This window comes from Canis lupus, chromosome 6 (genome assembly GCF_011100685.1).
Source record: "Canis lupus familiaris isolate Mischka breed German Shepherd chromosome 6, alternate assembly UU_Cfam_GSD_1.0, whole genome shotgun sequence".
Classification (NCBI taxonomy): Eukaryota; Metazoa; Chordata; class Mammalia; order Carnivora; family Canidae; genus Canis; species Canis lupus.
Genome location: NC_049227.1, coordinates 40,983,780 through 40,998,990, shown reverse-complemented (window position 1 = coordinate 40,998,990; position 15,211 = coordinate 40,983,780).

Sequence of the window (15,211 nt, the reverse complement as noted above, 5' to 3'; positions counted from 1 at the left end):
CAATGTCCACAATAGCCAAACTGTGGAAGGAGCCTCGGTGTCCATCGAAAGATGAATGGATAAAGAAAATGTGGTTTATGTATACAATGGAATATTACTCAGCCATTAGAAACGACAAATACCCACCATTTGCTTCAACCTGGATGGAACTGGAGAGTATTATGCTGAGTGAAGTAAGTCAATCGGAGAAGGACAAACATTATATGTTCTCATTCATTTGGGGAATATAAATAATAGTGAAAGGGAATAGAAGGGAAGGGAGAAAAAATGTGTGGGAAATATCAGAAAGGGAGACAGAACATAAAGACTGCTAACTCTGGGAAACGAACTAGGGGTGGTGGAAGGGGAGGAGGGCGGGGGGTGGGGGTGACCGGGTGATGGGCACTGAGATGGGCACTTGACGGGATGAGCACTGGGTGTTATTCTGTATGTTGACAAATTGAAGACCAATAAAAAATAAATTTATTTAAAAAAGATGTGTTAGCTTAAAGATTTTATCAGGACAGAAACCTAATTTCATTTCTTATTTTTTAAAGCCATACCTCCAATTTAGATTATATTAAATTTGGAGAACATTTTTTGCATCACATTTAAAATAAATATATTTATTTTTTTAATATTTAGAAGGAGTGGTAAAAAAAAGATTTCAGTCTCACTGTTTATTTTGTGATGTTTCTAGCCTGCATGAGAAGCGCAATTGCTTCTTTTATAGTTTTTCAGATTGCAAGAACTATCATCATTCTTGCATACTCTCCCACTGATCTCAAGAGGATTAACTGATGAAACAATTTTTAAAAGAAGGAAAGATTTCCCTGGAGATCATTGTACAAATATGTTAAAAATATGTGAATTATTTATTAAGTGAGGAAACTCTGAAATCTATAAACTCAAGTTTAAAACCAAGACAAAAATCTTCTTTTTAAAGCAGCTATATATTGTAAGCCAAGAGTTTTTGGAGGTTACAGCTTACATAACCATGACAAGTATACATTCCACACGGGAAATATGAAATCCCCCAACCCATATTGTGAAAGACTTTAAGCGGATTATTGCTAAAAGTTTGAATCCTGATTCAATAAGGGGCTTATATTTACCTAAATTAAACCTCTCAAGGCATCCTCTAGAGTGGCAGTTATAGGGACCTGATTAGTTTCAGGATTTGAAAACCAAGACATGTCATCATTGACAAAGGAAATAATTAAATGTGTGACATACCATGGAAGGGGCAAACTCATGAGATCTAGATTGAAAGGAGATGAATTTAGGAGTCTAATCTTTGCAGCTGTTATCTGTCTACATCCGATCTGTAGGAAATTTGGCTGATTCTACAGAAAATTTTATTTCAATTCATTTTACCTTCTTTATTTCTACTGCTAAGTACCTAAAACAAATACTACTGTTGTAACAAATAAACTTTAAAATCATCGCAATGCTACATATTAGATATTTAAAGATATTTCAATGAAGTAAAAATGTATGTACAGAATGTACTATTATACTATATAACTTGGTCACTTTTCACAAATTTAACATACCCACATAAGTAGCCCTCAGATAAAGAAACAGAATATTACCAATACGACGGAATCCTCCTTTTTTTCTCTTCTGGTCATTATCCCTCTCAAGGCTTAGCCACTGTGCTTACTTTCAAGGAATCAGTTCATGTTTTGAAAAGATTTAATACAATGGAAAACTATTTCCTGAAAATTTAAAGTCAAACATGCAGCATGGATGGCAGAGATTTTGTTTGTAGGGTGGGATGTGCCTACCCTACTCTATCCAATCATTCAGAAATTGACTTTGAAGGTTCTTCCATCTTCAACAGGTATCTACAGTCAGCCAGCAGATGGAGGAAGAGAGAGTGGTGTCACATGGGAGGTTTTTATTGGTAAGCCTGGAGGTCGTTTTCATAATCTCCATTCATAAGAATCCAATTGTTTAGCACACCAAAATGCAAAATGTCCAGGACGTCCAGTCTCAATGTGTGTCCAGCAGGAAACATTTGTGATTAGACTCAGTGTCTTCTCCAGCTGTTAACATTCAAATCCAGTCTACCATTGCCTTCCACCTGGTCTAACTAGTAGCCTGTAATAACCTTCTGAAGAATCTTTGCTTCCTTCCCTCACCCAATCTATTTTATGTAGAGAAGATAAAAGTATGTTCTCTAAAATTTAACTCATTTTTGCTACTTCTTTGCTAACATTATGTCCTAAAACCTAATTGAATTGCAGACAATGAGTAGCCGGTAAGAATCCTTGGCACAGCTCCTCACTGCTCATCTTCATCCTCTTTCACTCTTTTCTTATTTGCTGTTACCCGTTGTAATGCTGACGCTCTTTCCATTCCTCAAGTTCTCTTTCACCTCTATCCTCACCTTTGCTCCTACTCTACCTCCAAATTCCAGGCCTCTAATTAAATGTATTCTCCACAAAAGAGTCATTCTCAAAAAAGACGATATGTGAGGAGAACTTTCCCTTCTTTATAGACTTTATCTCAGTCTTTTGTTCTTTATGACACCATTAATATTAATTTCTACATGTCTTTCTGCTCTCTCTCACTGTCTCTTTTATCCTTCTGTTCTAGATAACTCTTAGATAACTCTAAGTCATTTCAGGGCAGAAAGTTGTCTGCTATATTTTTTCATCCCTGTATACTTAGGATCTGGGGTCTCTGGGGTATCCTTCAAACTAGAGACTGTGTTGAAGAATTTAAAAATTGAGGTTTTTTTTTTTTTACATGAGATCAATTCGTGGTTATTCTGAAGTTTTGAGCGTGATGAAATAAGAAATAGACAATGTCATTAAGTAAATCGTAGCATAATAAGCAAAATCCTGGGAAATGAGCATGGAAGAAATTTGGAGAAGAGAGGAATAATGATGAGCTATTTTTTAAAAATACTCAATTCGAGGTGTCATCTCCATAAAAACCTTCTGGTGTAGTTCCTCCCAATTTTTAAATAAAATAAGCAGCTCTGAAAACTAATAATTCAAACTCATGCAATTCTGGAAACATTTGAAAATAACTTTAATACAAAATATTTTAAAATGAGGAAAATATCTGTTAAAAAACATTGTTATCTAGACATGGCCAACATGCATATGAGAAAATGCTCTGCATCACTTGCCATCAGGGAAATACAAATCAAAACCACAATGAGATACCACCTCACACCAGTGAGAATGGGGAAAATTAACAAGGCAGGAAACCACAAATGTTGGAGGGGATGCGGAGAAAAGGGCACCCTCTTACACTGTTGGTGGGAATGTGAACTGGTGCAGCCACTCTTGAAAACTGTGTGGAGGTTCCTCAAAGAGTTAAAAATAGACCTGCCCTACGACCCAGCAATTGCACTATTGGGGATTTACCCCAAAGGTACAGATGCAGTGAAACGCCGGGACACCTGCACCCCGATGTTTATAGCAGCGATGGCCACAATAGCCAAACTGTGGAAGGAGCCTTGGTGTCCATCGAAAGATGAGTGGATAAAGAAGATGTGGTTTATGTATACAATGGAATATTACTCAGCCATTAGAAATGACAAATACCCACCATTTGCTTCAACGTGGATGGAACTGGAGGGTATTATGCTGAGTGAAGTAAGTCAGTCGGAGAAGGACAAACATTATATGTTCTCATTCATTTGGGGAATATAAATAATAGTGAAAGGGAATAGAAGGGAAGGGAGAAGAAATGTGTGGGAAATATCAGAAAGGGAGACAGAACGTAAAGACTGCTAACTCTGGGAAACGAACTAGGGGTGGTAGAAGGGGAGGAGGGCAGGGGGTGGAGTGAATGGGTGACGGGCACTGGGGGTTATTCTGTATGTTAGTAAATTGAACACCAATAAAAAATTAAAAAAAAACATTGTTATCAAGCCATGAAAAGACATGGGGGATTTTAAATGCATATTACTAAGTGAAAGAAGCCAATCTGAAACGTACATACCATATGATTGTAACTCTATGGTATATTAAATAGCAAAATTATGGAAATAGAAAAAGATCAGTAGTTGCCATAGGCTGGGAAAAGGGGTTAGGGATGAGTAGATATAGACAGGATTTGGGGGGCAATGAAAATTCTCTATATGATAACATAATGATGGATATGTGTCATACATTTGTCCAAACCCAAAGACTCTACGTGGGAGTGAACTGTACTGTAAACTATGAACTCTGGGTGATTATGATGAGTCAGTTAAAGTTCATCAGTTGTAACAAATGTATCACTCTGACAGGGGCTGTTGATATTGGAGGAGGCTCCAATATCACTTGTGGGTGAAAGGTTATGGAAAATCCCTGGACTTTCAAGTTTGCTGTGAACCTAAATCTGCTCTAAAGTAGTAGTAGTAATAATAGTAAAAGTCTTAACTTAAAAAAAGAAAGAAAAATGTAAGTTTTATATCACAAAACAAGGGTCACTACCAATTGAATAAAATGAACTTCAATTCCTCTTTAGTTCCTTGTCTTATCTTAAAGAAACCAATACAAACTACCCCCAAAAATGCTCTTTATGACTCTAAGGAATTGTGTGTGTACGAAATGACATCATTATTGTGTTGTTATTCCTCTTTCTCAGAATATTAATTCAGTAAATTTATGATTCTGTTTTTATTAAAGGTATACATCTTCAAAGTTCAAAAAGTCAAGAATCTAAGAATCCTATTAATGGAAATTAGTAGTCCTTTGCTCCAGCCCTCATCCACCCCAACTTCTTTTCTCCACAGCCCTCAGCTGTTAACAGTTTTGCTTCCTCTATTCTATACATTACTACTTCTTAATATGTTGAGTTAGAAATTACTTACTGGCCTAAATATGAAAGATAAGCATTTGAAATTCTTATGTTTCCCATCCCTCCTATACACATCTCTTTTTTAGCTTTTTTATGATTTTGAAAATAATTGTTATTGTAATTATCAGTTGGATTTTTATACTAATTTACATTATCTTGACAGCGGAAATTTTCTTCCATCTGAGCCACATGTTGGCCTGTACTCTGTCTTTTTTTATTTTTTTATTTATTTATTTTTTTTATTTTTTTAAAAATTTTTATTTATGATAGTCATAGAGAGAGAGAGAGAATGAGACAGAGACACAGGCAGAGGGAGAAGCAGGCTCCATGCACCGGGAGCCCGATGTGGGATTCGATCCCGGGTCTCCAGGATCGCGCCCTGGGCCAAAGGCAGGCGCCAAACCGCTGAGCCACCCAGGGATCCCTCTGTCTTTTTTTAAACAATGTTCTGTTTCCACTGGGTTTCATTTCTCATTAAAATAAATGCATAGCAGATGGTAACTACACTTATTGTTGCAAGCATTTAGTAATACATCTAAGTGTCACATTACTATGTTGGGCACCTAAAACTAATATAATACTGTATGTCAACTATACCTCAATTGTTAAAAATTTCATAATGTAAAAATTCAATATTCTTTGTTCAGGTAACCTCCCAAAGTGCAGCTATGCCCTCAGTAGACCCAAATACATTTGGCAAACTCTCCCTTTTTTGTTCTCTTTTTTCTCAGCTCTAACAGTTTCTGATTTTTTTTTCCTTCCAGCCTTATTGGAATTCATTGCTTTCAAGGCCTGATGCACAACTTATTGTATTGATTGAAATGCTTGTTTCCAATATGGCAACATGGAGATTCATTTTACCTTTCTCCTATTCCCAAGTGTGGATAGTTTGAGGATATTTAAGTTTCTTCACATTGCAGTGCTCTTTTTTAAGAAAACAATCCCCAAATTATGAATGCACATGTATAAACATAGAATTAGGAACAAACATGAGATTTGTTTAGGATGAAGACAATGATAACCAGTCACACATTTAATTAAGCTATTAAAATCATAAAGTCCAGAAAATAAAATTTGCATTAACTATGTGATATTATAATTCTCTAATACTCTCTTTCCTTAAAAATTTTAATTGTATTTTTGATGATGTTGCCATAGGGTTTTTTAGTAGACCATTTTAAAGTGTACAGTTTAGTGGTGTTTAATCCATCCACACTGTTCTACAATCACCACTCATATTAAGTTCCAAACATTGCTCACTCAAAAGAAAACTCTACCCATTTAGCAGTCATTTCCCATCTCTTCTTTCCTGAGACCCTGACAAATACCAATCTGTTTTCTATCCCTGTGGATTTACCAATTTTGGAAATTTCATGTAAGTGAAATCATACCATGTGTGACCTCTTATGTTTGGCTTCTTTTGCTTAGGATCGTGATATCAGGGTTCATCCATATTGAAGCATGTATTAATACTTCATTGGTTGGATAATATTCCATTATGAATATATACCACATTTTCTGTATCCATCCGTCAGAGTTGTCCCACTTTATTTTTTGGCTATTGCAAATAATGATGAGCATTAATTATACAAGCATTTGCAAACCTCCTTTCAGTTATTTGGGTCAATACCTAGAAATGGTGTTATCAAATCATGGCAATTTTATGTTTAACTTTTTTTTTTAATGGATCTCTGGAACTTTCCACAGTGGCTAGGTCATTTTAGATTCCCCCTAATAATGTACTGGGTTTCCAATTTCTCTATAGCCACATCTGCTTTAATTGAAGTGTAATTCACTATGGTTTTAATATGCATTTTTATGATAACTAATGATGTGTAACATCATTGCATGTCCTAGTTGGCCATTTGGAGAAATGTCTGTTCAAACCCTCAAATTGGGTTATTTGTGATTGTTTTCATGTTTTTGTTGTGGCTGATTTGTAACAGTCTTTATATAGTCTGGATACTAGAATCTTATCAGATATGTGATTTGAAAATATTTTTTCCAGATTTTCTCTGTAGTCATTGTAAACTATTTGAAAATTAATTGGCCATAGATGTATGGGATTATTCTAGACTTAACAATTCCATGCATTTTTTTCCATAAAGAACTGAGAGTTCTTTTCAATTCAAGTGTCTTTTATTTATTTATTTTTGTCTAACCCTTCTGGCTAGAACTTCAAGAACAATGAAGAATAGCAGTTGGGAAACTGGACATCCTTGTCATGTTCCTAATGTTTAGGGGAGAGTGACATTAGCTGTGGGGTTCTCATGAACATTTGTTAGCAGTTAGGAAGTTCCTTTCTACTCTGAGTTTGCTGTATTTTATCATGAAAGGGTTTTGAATTTTGTCAAAGGTTGACTTTTCCTGCACCGATTGCAATAATCAAGTTTTTCCCCCTTTATTTCATCTTCCATCTTTGATGTATTATGTAAATTGATTTTTTTATGTTGGATCACCTTACATTCTATCCCGCTTTATCATGGAATCTTACTTTTAAAATGCAGCTAAATTTGCTTTTCTAGTATTTTTTGAGGATTTTTGCATCTATATTCATAAGGGATATAGATCTGTATTATTCTTTTTTTGTGATGTGTTTAGCTGGTTTTAGTATCAGAGTAATGCTGTCCTCATAAATAGGAAGGGTATCATAATTTCCATATTTAGAAGAGTTTGAAAGGGATTAGTCTTAACTCTTTAAAGCTTTGGGAAAATTCATCTGGCCTCAGTCTTATTCAGAGATTTTGGATTACTGATTCAATTTCTTTAATAACCATAGGTCTATTCGATATTCTATTTCACCATGTAAGTGGTAATTTGTGGTCATCTAATTTGTTGATACACAATTTCTCATAATTTATTTTGGTATCCATTTCTATTTCTACAAGGTCAATAGTCATGAACGAACTCTGATTCCTGATTTTGCAATTTGAGCCCTCTCTCCTTTTTTCTTGGTTAATCTAGCTAAGGGTTTGTCAACTTTTGTTGACCTTTCAAAAGAACCAACTTTGGGTTTTATTGATTTTCTCTATTTTTTCCCTTCTCTTCTATTTAATTTATCTTCACTAGTAATTATTATTTACTTTCTTTCTGCTGGCTTTGGGTTTCTTTTGCTCTTTTTCTCTGTATCTGTAAGTTTGAAGTTATATTATTCATATGAGATCTATTTTTTTTGTTAAAGCAGATATTTAAAGCTATAAATTTCCTTTTGAACACTGATTTCACTGTATTTCATAGGTTTTGGTATCTTATGTGTCTGTTTTCATTTGTCCCCAGTGTTTTCTAATTTTCTTTGTGATTTTTTCTTTGACCCATTAGTTGTTTATGGGTGTGCTTTTAACTACCACATGTTTTTTCATACATACAATAAATTTGGTCCAAAGCCACTGAGAAGGCAAAATGAAGAAGTAAACCACAAATAGTTTATATTGTCTAACTATGTTTACATTACTCAATTTGGTAGCCACTAAAAAATTGAAATGTGGTTAGTCGACACTGAGATGTGCTGTAAATATAAACATACATCATATTTCAAATATTTTACAAAATAGTAAAAGGTCTCATTAATTTTTAAATATGTATTAGATGTTGAAATGAGAATAATTTGGATGTATTAAAATTAATTAAAATTAATTTATTAAAATTAATTTCACATGTTTTCTTTCACTTTTAAAAAATAAGGCTACTAGAAAATTTGAAGTTACAAATGTGTCTTACGTTTGTATTTTGCATTATATTTTTTATTGGACAATGCTGATTTATATCCTCTGCTTTTTAAAATTCACATTATGTATCTGTATGTGTGTTAAAGGTCTAATATATATGTTAGACCCTTTGATATTGTTCCTAGGTCATATAGACCCTGTTTATTAAATAAATACAATTTACTTTTTTTGTTTTTCAAAATGAGTGGTCTCTATTAATCATTAGGTTCACTGACTCTTTTGTTTCATAATCACCTTTCTGCTGTTCAGCCCATCCACTTTTCTTTTATTCTACAAAGCATTTTTGTTATAGTATTTAAAAATTTATTTTAATGTACATATATTTAAATTTTTGTGAAGAATTCTTATTTATTTCAATTTTCATTGAAAAAAATTTTTTTCATTGAAAACAATTTAGTCTTTGATATTTACCCCCATATTTACAATGTTTGGTATTTTTAATTCCTCCATGAAATTCCAGTTTTCCAGCTGGATTCTGTTTTCCTCAGCTAAAGAACTTCCTGCAGCATTTCTTGTAGTACAAATGTGTTATTGAAAAATGCTCTTAGTTTGATTATCTGAAAATGTCTTTTTTTTAAATAATAAATTTATTTTTTTAATTTTATATTGTTCAATTTGCCAACATACAGAGTAACACCCAGTGCTTCATCCCCTCAAGTGCCCCCCTCAGTGCCCATCACCCATTCACCCCCACCCCCCGCCCTCCTCCCCTTCCACCACCCCTAGTTCGTTTCCCAGAGTCAGGAGTCTCTATGTTCTGTCTCCCTTTCTGATATTTCCCATACATTTCTTCTCCCTTCCCTTATATTCCCTCTCACTATTATTTATTTTTTATTGGTGTTCAATTTGCCAACATACAGAATAACACCCAGTGCTCATCCCGTCAAGTGCCCCACTCAGTGTCCATCACCCATTCACCCCCACCCCCCGCCCTCCTCCCCTTCCACCACCCCTAGTTAGTTTCCCAGAGTTAGGAGTCCTCATGTTCTGTCTCCCTTTCTGATATTTCCTACCCATTCCTTCTCCCTTCCCTTCTATTCCCTTTCACTATTATTTATATTCCCCAAATGAATGAGACCATATTATTTCCATTTCATGTTTGAAGGATAGTTTCACTGTATAGAATTCTAAATTAGCTTTTTTCAGCACTCTAAAGATTCCCCTGTTTTCTGGACTCCATAGCTTCTGAAAAGAAGTTAGAAATTGTTTGAGCCATTGTTCTCTAATATTCATGGTATGTAATGTAGCCTCTTTCTATAGCTACACTTAAGATTTTCTCATTTCTTTGGTGTTTATCAGTTTGATGATGATGTGTATAGGCATTTTATCATGCTGAAAGATGAAGTATCTGTAAGAGCTCCCTTCATAGATTTCATAGACTTGTCGCCAGGTTCTCACAGGGAAGAAGGGGTAGGGGAGCTCTCAGGACATATGCCTTAGATATACAGAAGTGCTTGTTACATTTCAAACACAAAATGAATAGGTATTTTAGGAAGGAATAAATGGATTAATAAATTAATGAAGGTAAAGGGGGTACATGGTGCTTTACTATAGTATATTTTATACAGCATCTCCTGAAAACATAGTGGAAGGAGATAGGAAGGAGTCTGTGTATTTTGGCATCTCTTGTGTAGTAAACAAGCCAAAGATCCTCAGGGAAATATTGCTTCTGAATCTGAATTCCTTGGAGAAATATGCACACAGTTTACAGCATTCCCTGGGAATAAACCATAATCATTTGATAGGATAAATAGTTGTTTAATTTTAGTACCATATTGTAATAGCTTAATAGGTAATCATGAAATGTCTATAAGTGTTAAAACTTATTTTAAGAATTACACATTTCAGTGTGATGTCTGGGAAGAAGGAAAAAAGTAAACCTAAGTGCCTTATCCTGTGATGGAAATATAAAAAGTATGAACATCACCAAACGAAAACCTTTGCCTGAGTAATTCTGTTTCTATGGCTTTAAGAATAACAGTTTGTAAGTTTTAGTGTTTTGTAGACTGATTTATAATTCACATACTGAAAACAAATCTAAAACTCTGAGTACTTAATTTATATTAATAATTTTTTATTCTAATTCATTTTAATTGTAGAGGATCTGAAATTGATTTGTTAAATGACACCATTTTTTACTAAAAGTGTTCATGATTTTATAGTTAGGGAAAATTTTCTTTCAGTTTTAAATGTAAACATAAATAAAAGTAATAGGCTTGCTAAACATTATAGCACACTGTTCCAGTATATCTAGGGAACTGGGGAGCAGGAGTAAAACTAGGTCTGGTTTGATAAAATTATTACTTGTGGGGGTGATGGATCTGTTTTTGACTCAAATGACTGTAGCCATTGTAATAAAATTAGTTGCCTCAGGAATTGTTCCTTAGGTTTGGGAGAATGTGTGTTACTACTAGGAAGATGCTATTAGACTTTAGCACTAATAACCAGGATCTCTAGAACCTTCAATATTCCCTGGAGAAAACCGTTATTATATTCTCTCTGATAAATTTTTGTTAATTTATGAGTTTTCGTTCTTAAACACCTTTTCACAGTCTTTATCCTACCTAAAATGCCTTACTCTGCTTCCTAAACTATTTTCAATGCTTAGCTTTGGATCCATCTTTTTTTAAAAAACAAAAACAAAAACATCTGTTCTTATTAATCTCCTTCCATCCATAAGCCCCATAGTAAGAGTGAATCTCATTTACCATTAAGTTTATGGCACATTGTACATTGCTGTATTCAAGCACAGATTTTGTCACCTCAATACATTGGTAAGCCACAATAGGCAGGGATATTGACATATACTTCCTTGACTCCTTGGTGTATAACAATGCGTTCTCCATGGACCTAAAAAACAACTGGGAATGCAAACTGGTACAGCCATTTTGTAAAACAGCATGGAGATGTCTCAAAAGTTAAGAATAGAACTACTCTATGACCCAGCAATTGCACTACTAGGTATTTATCCAAGGGATGCAAACACTTGCCCCTCAATGTTTATAAGTTTATAGCAGCAATATCCATAATAGCCAAACTGTAGAGCCCAGATATCCATCGAGGGATGAGAGGATAAACATATGTGGTATGCATATACAATGGAATATTACCTAGCCATCAAAAATAATGAAATCTTGGGGCAAGAAGGCAGAAGAGTAGGGTCCCCAAGTCACCTGTCCCCACCAAATTACCTAGATAACCTTCAAATCATCCTGAAAATTTACGAATTCGGCCTGAGATTTTAAGAGAGAACACCTGGAATGCTACAGTGAGAAGAGTTCACGCTTCTATCAAAGTATGAAAACGGGGGGAAAAAAGAAATAAAGAAACAAAAGGCATCCAAGGGGCAGGGGCCCCGTGAAGAGCCGGGCTAAGGCCGGGGCGAGTGCCCCCAGGACAGGAAAGCACCCTCCCGGAGAAGCAAGAGTTTCACCAATCTTCCCGGACAGAAAGGGGCTCGCAGGGAGTTAGAGCAAGACCCCAGGAGGGCGGGGATGCCCTCAGGCTCCCTGGGACACTAACAGACACCTGCGCCCCGGGGAGAGTGCGCCGAGCTCCCTGAAAGGCTGTAGCGCGCACAAGGCTTGACCCGGGAGCAGCTCGGCTTGACCCGCGAGCAGCTCCGAGGGGCTCGGGGGCGGCTCCGCAGAGAAAGGGGCTGGCCGGCCGGGAGCGCGAATCCAAAAGCGCAGGCCCGGGAGCACAGGGCGCCGGGGACACAGCCCAGGATCCGACCTCCTCCCGAGGCAGGCAGAGGCCGGGAGGGCCCAGGACAGCAAGGACGTTCCAGCCCCGAGCTGAGCAAATGAGCGACCCACCCCCAGAGCATCCAGGCACCTGCAGACCGAGAGCTACGTAGTTACTGCGGGAGCTGAATCCAGGGCTCCAAGCTGGCCTCCGCCACTGGGGTTGCTCCTCCTAGGGCCTCACAGGGTAACAACCCCCCACTGAGCCCTGCACCAGGCAGGGGGCTGAGCAGCTGCCCCAAGTGCTAACACCTGAAAATCAGCACAACAGGCCCCTCCCCCAGAAGACCAGCTAGACGGAAGTCAAGGGACTTAAAGTATACAAAATCAGAAGATATTCCCCCGTGTTGTTGTTGTTGTTGTTTGTTTTTTGATTGCTGTTAGCTTCCCCCACCCTTTTTGTTTCTTTCTTTTTCTTTCTCTTTTTCTTCTTTTTTCCTTCCTTTTTTCTTTTTTCTTTTTCTCTTTTCTTTCCTTCTTTCTCTCCTCTCTTTTTCTCCTTTTCCCAATACAACTTATTTTTCGCCACTTTGCACTGAGAAAAATGACTAGAAGGAAAGCCTCACCTCAAAAGAAAAAATCAGAAACAGTCCTCTCTCCCACAGAGTTACAAAATTTGGATTACAATTCAATGTCAGAAAGCCAGTTCAGAAGCACTATTATAAAGCTACTGGTGGCTCTAGAAAAAAAAGCATAAAGGACTCAAGAGACTTCATGACTGCAGAATTTATATCTAATCAGGCAGAAGTTAAAAATCAATTGAATGTAACACAATCCAAACTAGAAGTCCTAACGAGGAGGGTTAACGAGGTGGAAGAATGAGTGAGTGACATAGAAGACAAGTTGATGGCAAAGAGGGAAACTGAGGAAAAAAGAGACAAACAATTAAAAGACCATGAAGATAGATTAAGGGAAATAAGTGACAGCCTGAGGAAGAAAAACCTACGTTTAATTCGGTTTCCCAAGGGCGCCGAAAGGGACAGAGGGCCAAATATGTATTTGAACAAATCCTACCTGAAAACTTTCCTAATCTGGGAAGGGAAACAGGCATTCAGATCCAGGAAATAGAGAGATCCCCCCCCCAAAATCAATAAAAACCGTTCAACACCTCGACATTTAATAGTTAAGCTTGCAAATTCTAAAGATAAAGAGAAGATCCTTAAAGCAGCAAGAGACAAGAAATCCCGACTTTTATGGGGAGAAGTATTAGGGTAAGAGCAGACCTCTCCACAGAGACCTGGCAGGCCAGAAAGGGCTGGCAGGATATATTCAGGGTCCTAAATGAGAAAAACATGCAACCAAGAATACTTTATCCAGCAAGGCTCTCATTCAGAATGGAAGGAGAGATAAAAGCTTCCAAGACACACAGGAACTGAAAGATTATGTGACCTCCAAACCAGCTCTGCAAAAAATTTAAGGGGGACTCTTAAAATTCCCCTTTAAGAAGTCCAGTGGAACAATCCACAAAAACAAGGACTGAATAGATACCATGATGACACTAAACTCATATCTTTCAATAGTAACTCTGAATGTGAATGGGCTTAATGACCCCATCAAAAGGCGCAGGGTGTCAGACTGGATAAAAAAGCAGGACCCATCTATTTGCTGTCTACAAGAGACTCATTTTAGACAGAAGGACACCTACAGCCTGAAAATAAAAGGTTGGAGAACCATTTACCATTCGAATGGTCCTCAAAAGAAGGCAGGGGTAGCCATCCTTATATCAGATAAACTAAAATTTACCCCAAAGACTGTAGTGAGAGATGAAGAGGGACACCATATCATACTTAAAGGATCTATCCAACAAGAGGACTTAACAATCCTCAATATATATGCCCCAAATGTGGGAGCTGCCAAATATATCAATCAGTTAATAACCAAAGTTAAGACATACTTAGATAAAAATACACTTATACTTGGTGACTTCAATCTAGCGCTTTCTACACTCGAAAGGTCTTCTAAGCACAACATCTCCAAAGAAACGAGAGCTTTAAATGATACACTGGACCAGATGGATTTCACAGATATCTACAGAACTTTACATCCAAACTCAACTGAATACACATTCTTCTCAAGTGCACATGGAACTTTCTCCAGAATAGACCACATACTGGGTCACAAATCGGGTCTCAACCGATACCAAAAGATTGGGATTGTCCCCTGCATATTCTCAGACCATAATGCCCTGAAATTAGAACTAAATCACAACAAGAAGTTTGGAAGGACCTCAAACACGTGGAGGTTAAGGACCATCCTGCTAAAAGATAAAAGGGTCAACCAGGAAATTAAGGAAGAATTAAAAAGATTCATGGACACTAATGAGAATGAATATACAACCATTCTAAATCTTTGGGATGCAGCAAAAAAGGTCCTGAGGGGGAAATACATCGCAATACAAGCATCCATTCAAAAACTGGAAAGAACTCAAATACAAAAGCTAACCTTACACCTAAAGGAGCTAGAGAAAAAACAGCAGATGGACCCTATGCCCAGCAGAAGAAGAGAGTTAATTAAAATTCGAGCAGAACTCAATGAAATCGAGACCCGAAGAACTGTGGAACAGATCAACAGAACCAGGAGTCGGTTCTTTGAAAGAATTAATAAGATAGATAAACCATTAGCCAGCCTTATTAAAAAGAAGAGAGAGAAGACTCAAATTAATAAAATCATGAATGAGAAAGGAGAGATCACTACCAACACCAAGGAAATACAAACGCTTTTAAAAACATATTATGAACAGCTATACGCCAATAAATTAGGCAATCTAGAAGAAATGGACGCATTCCTGGAAAGCCACAAACTACCAAAACTGGAACAGGAAAAATAGAAAACCTGAACAGGCCAATAACCAGGGAGGAAATTGAAGCAGTCATCAAAAACCTCCCAAGACACAAGAGTCCAGGGCCGGATGGCTTCCCAGGGGAATTCTATCAAACGTTTAAAGAAGAAACC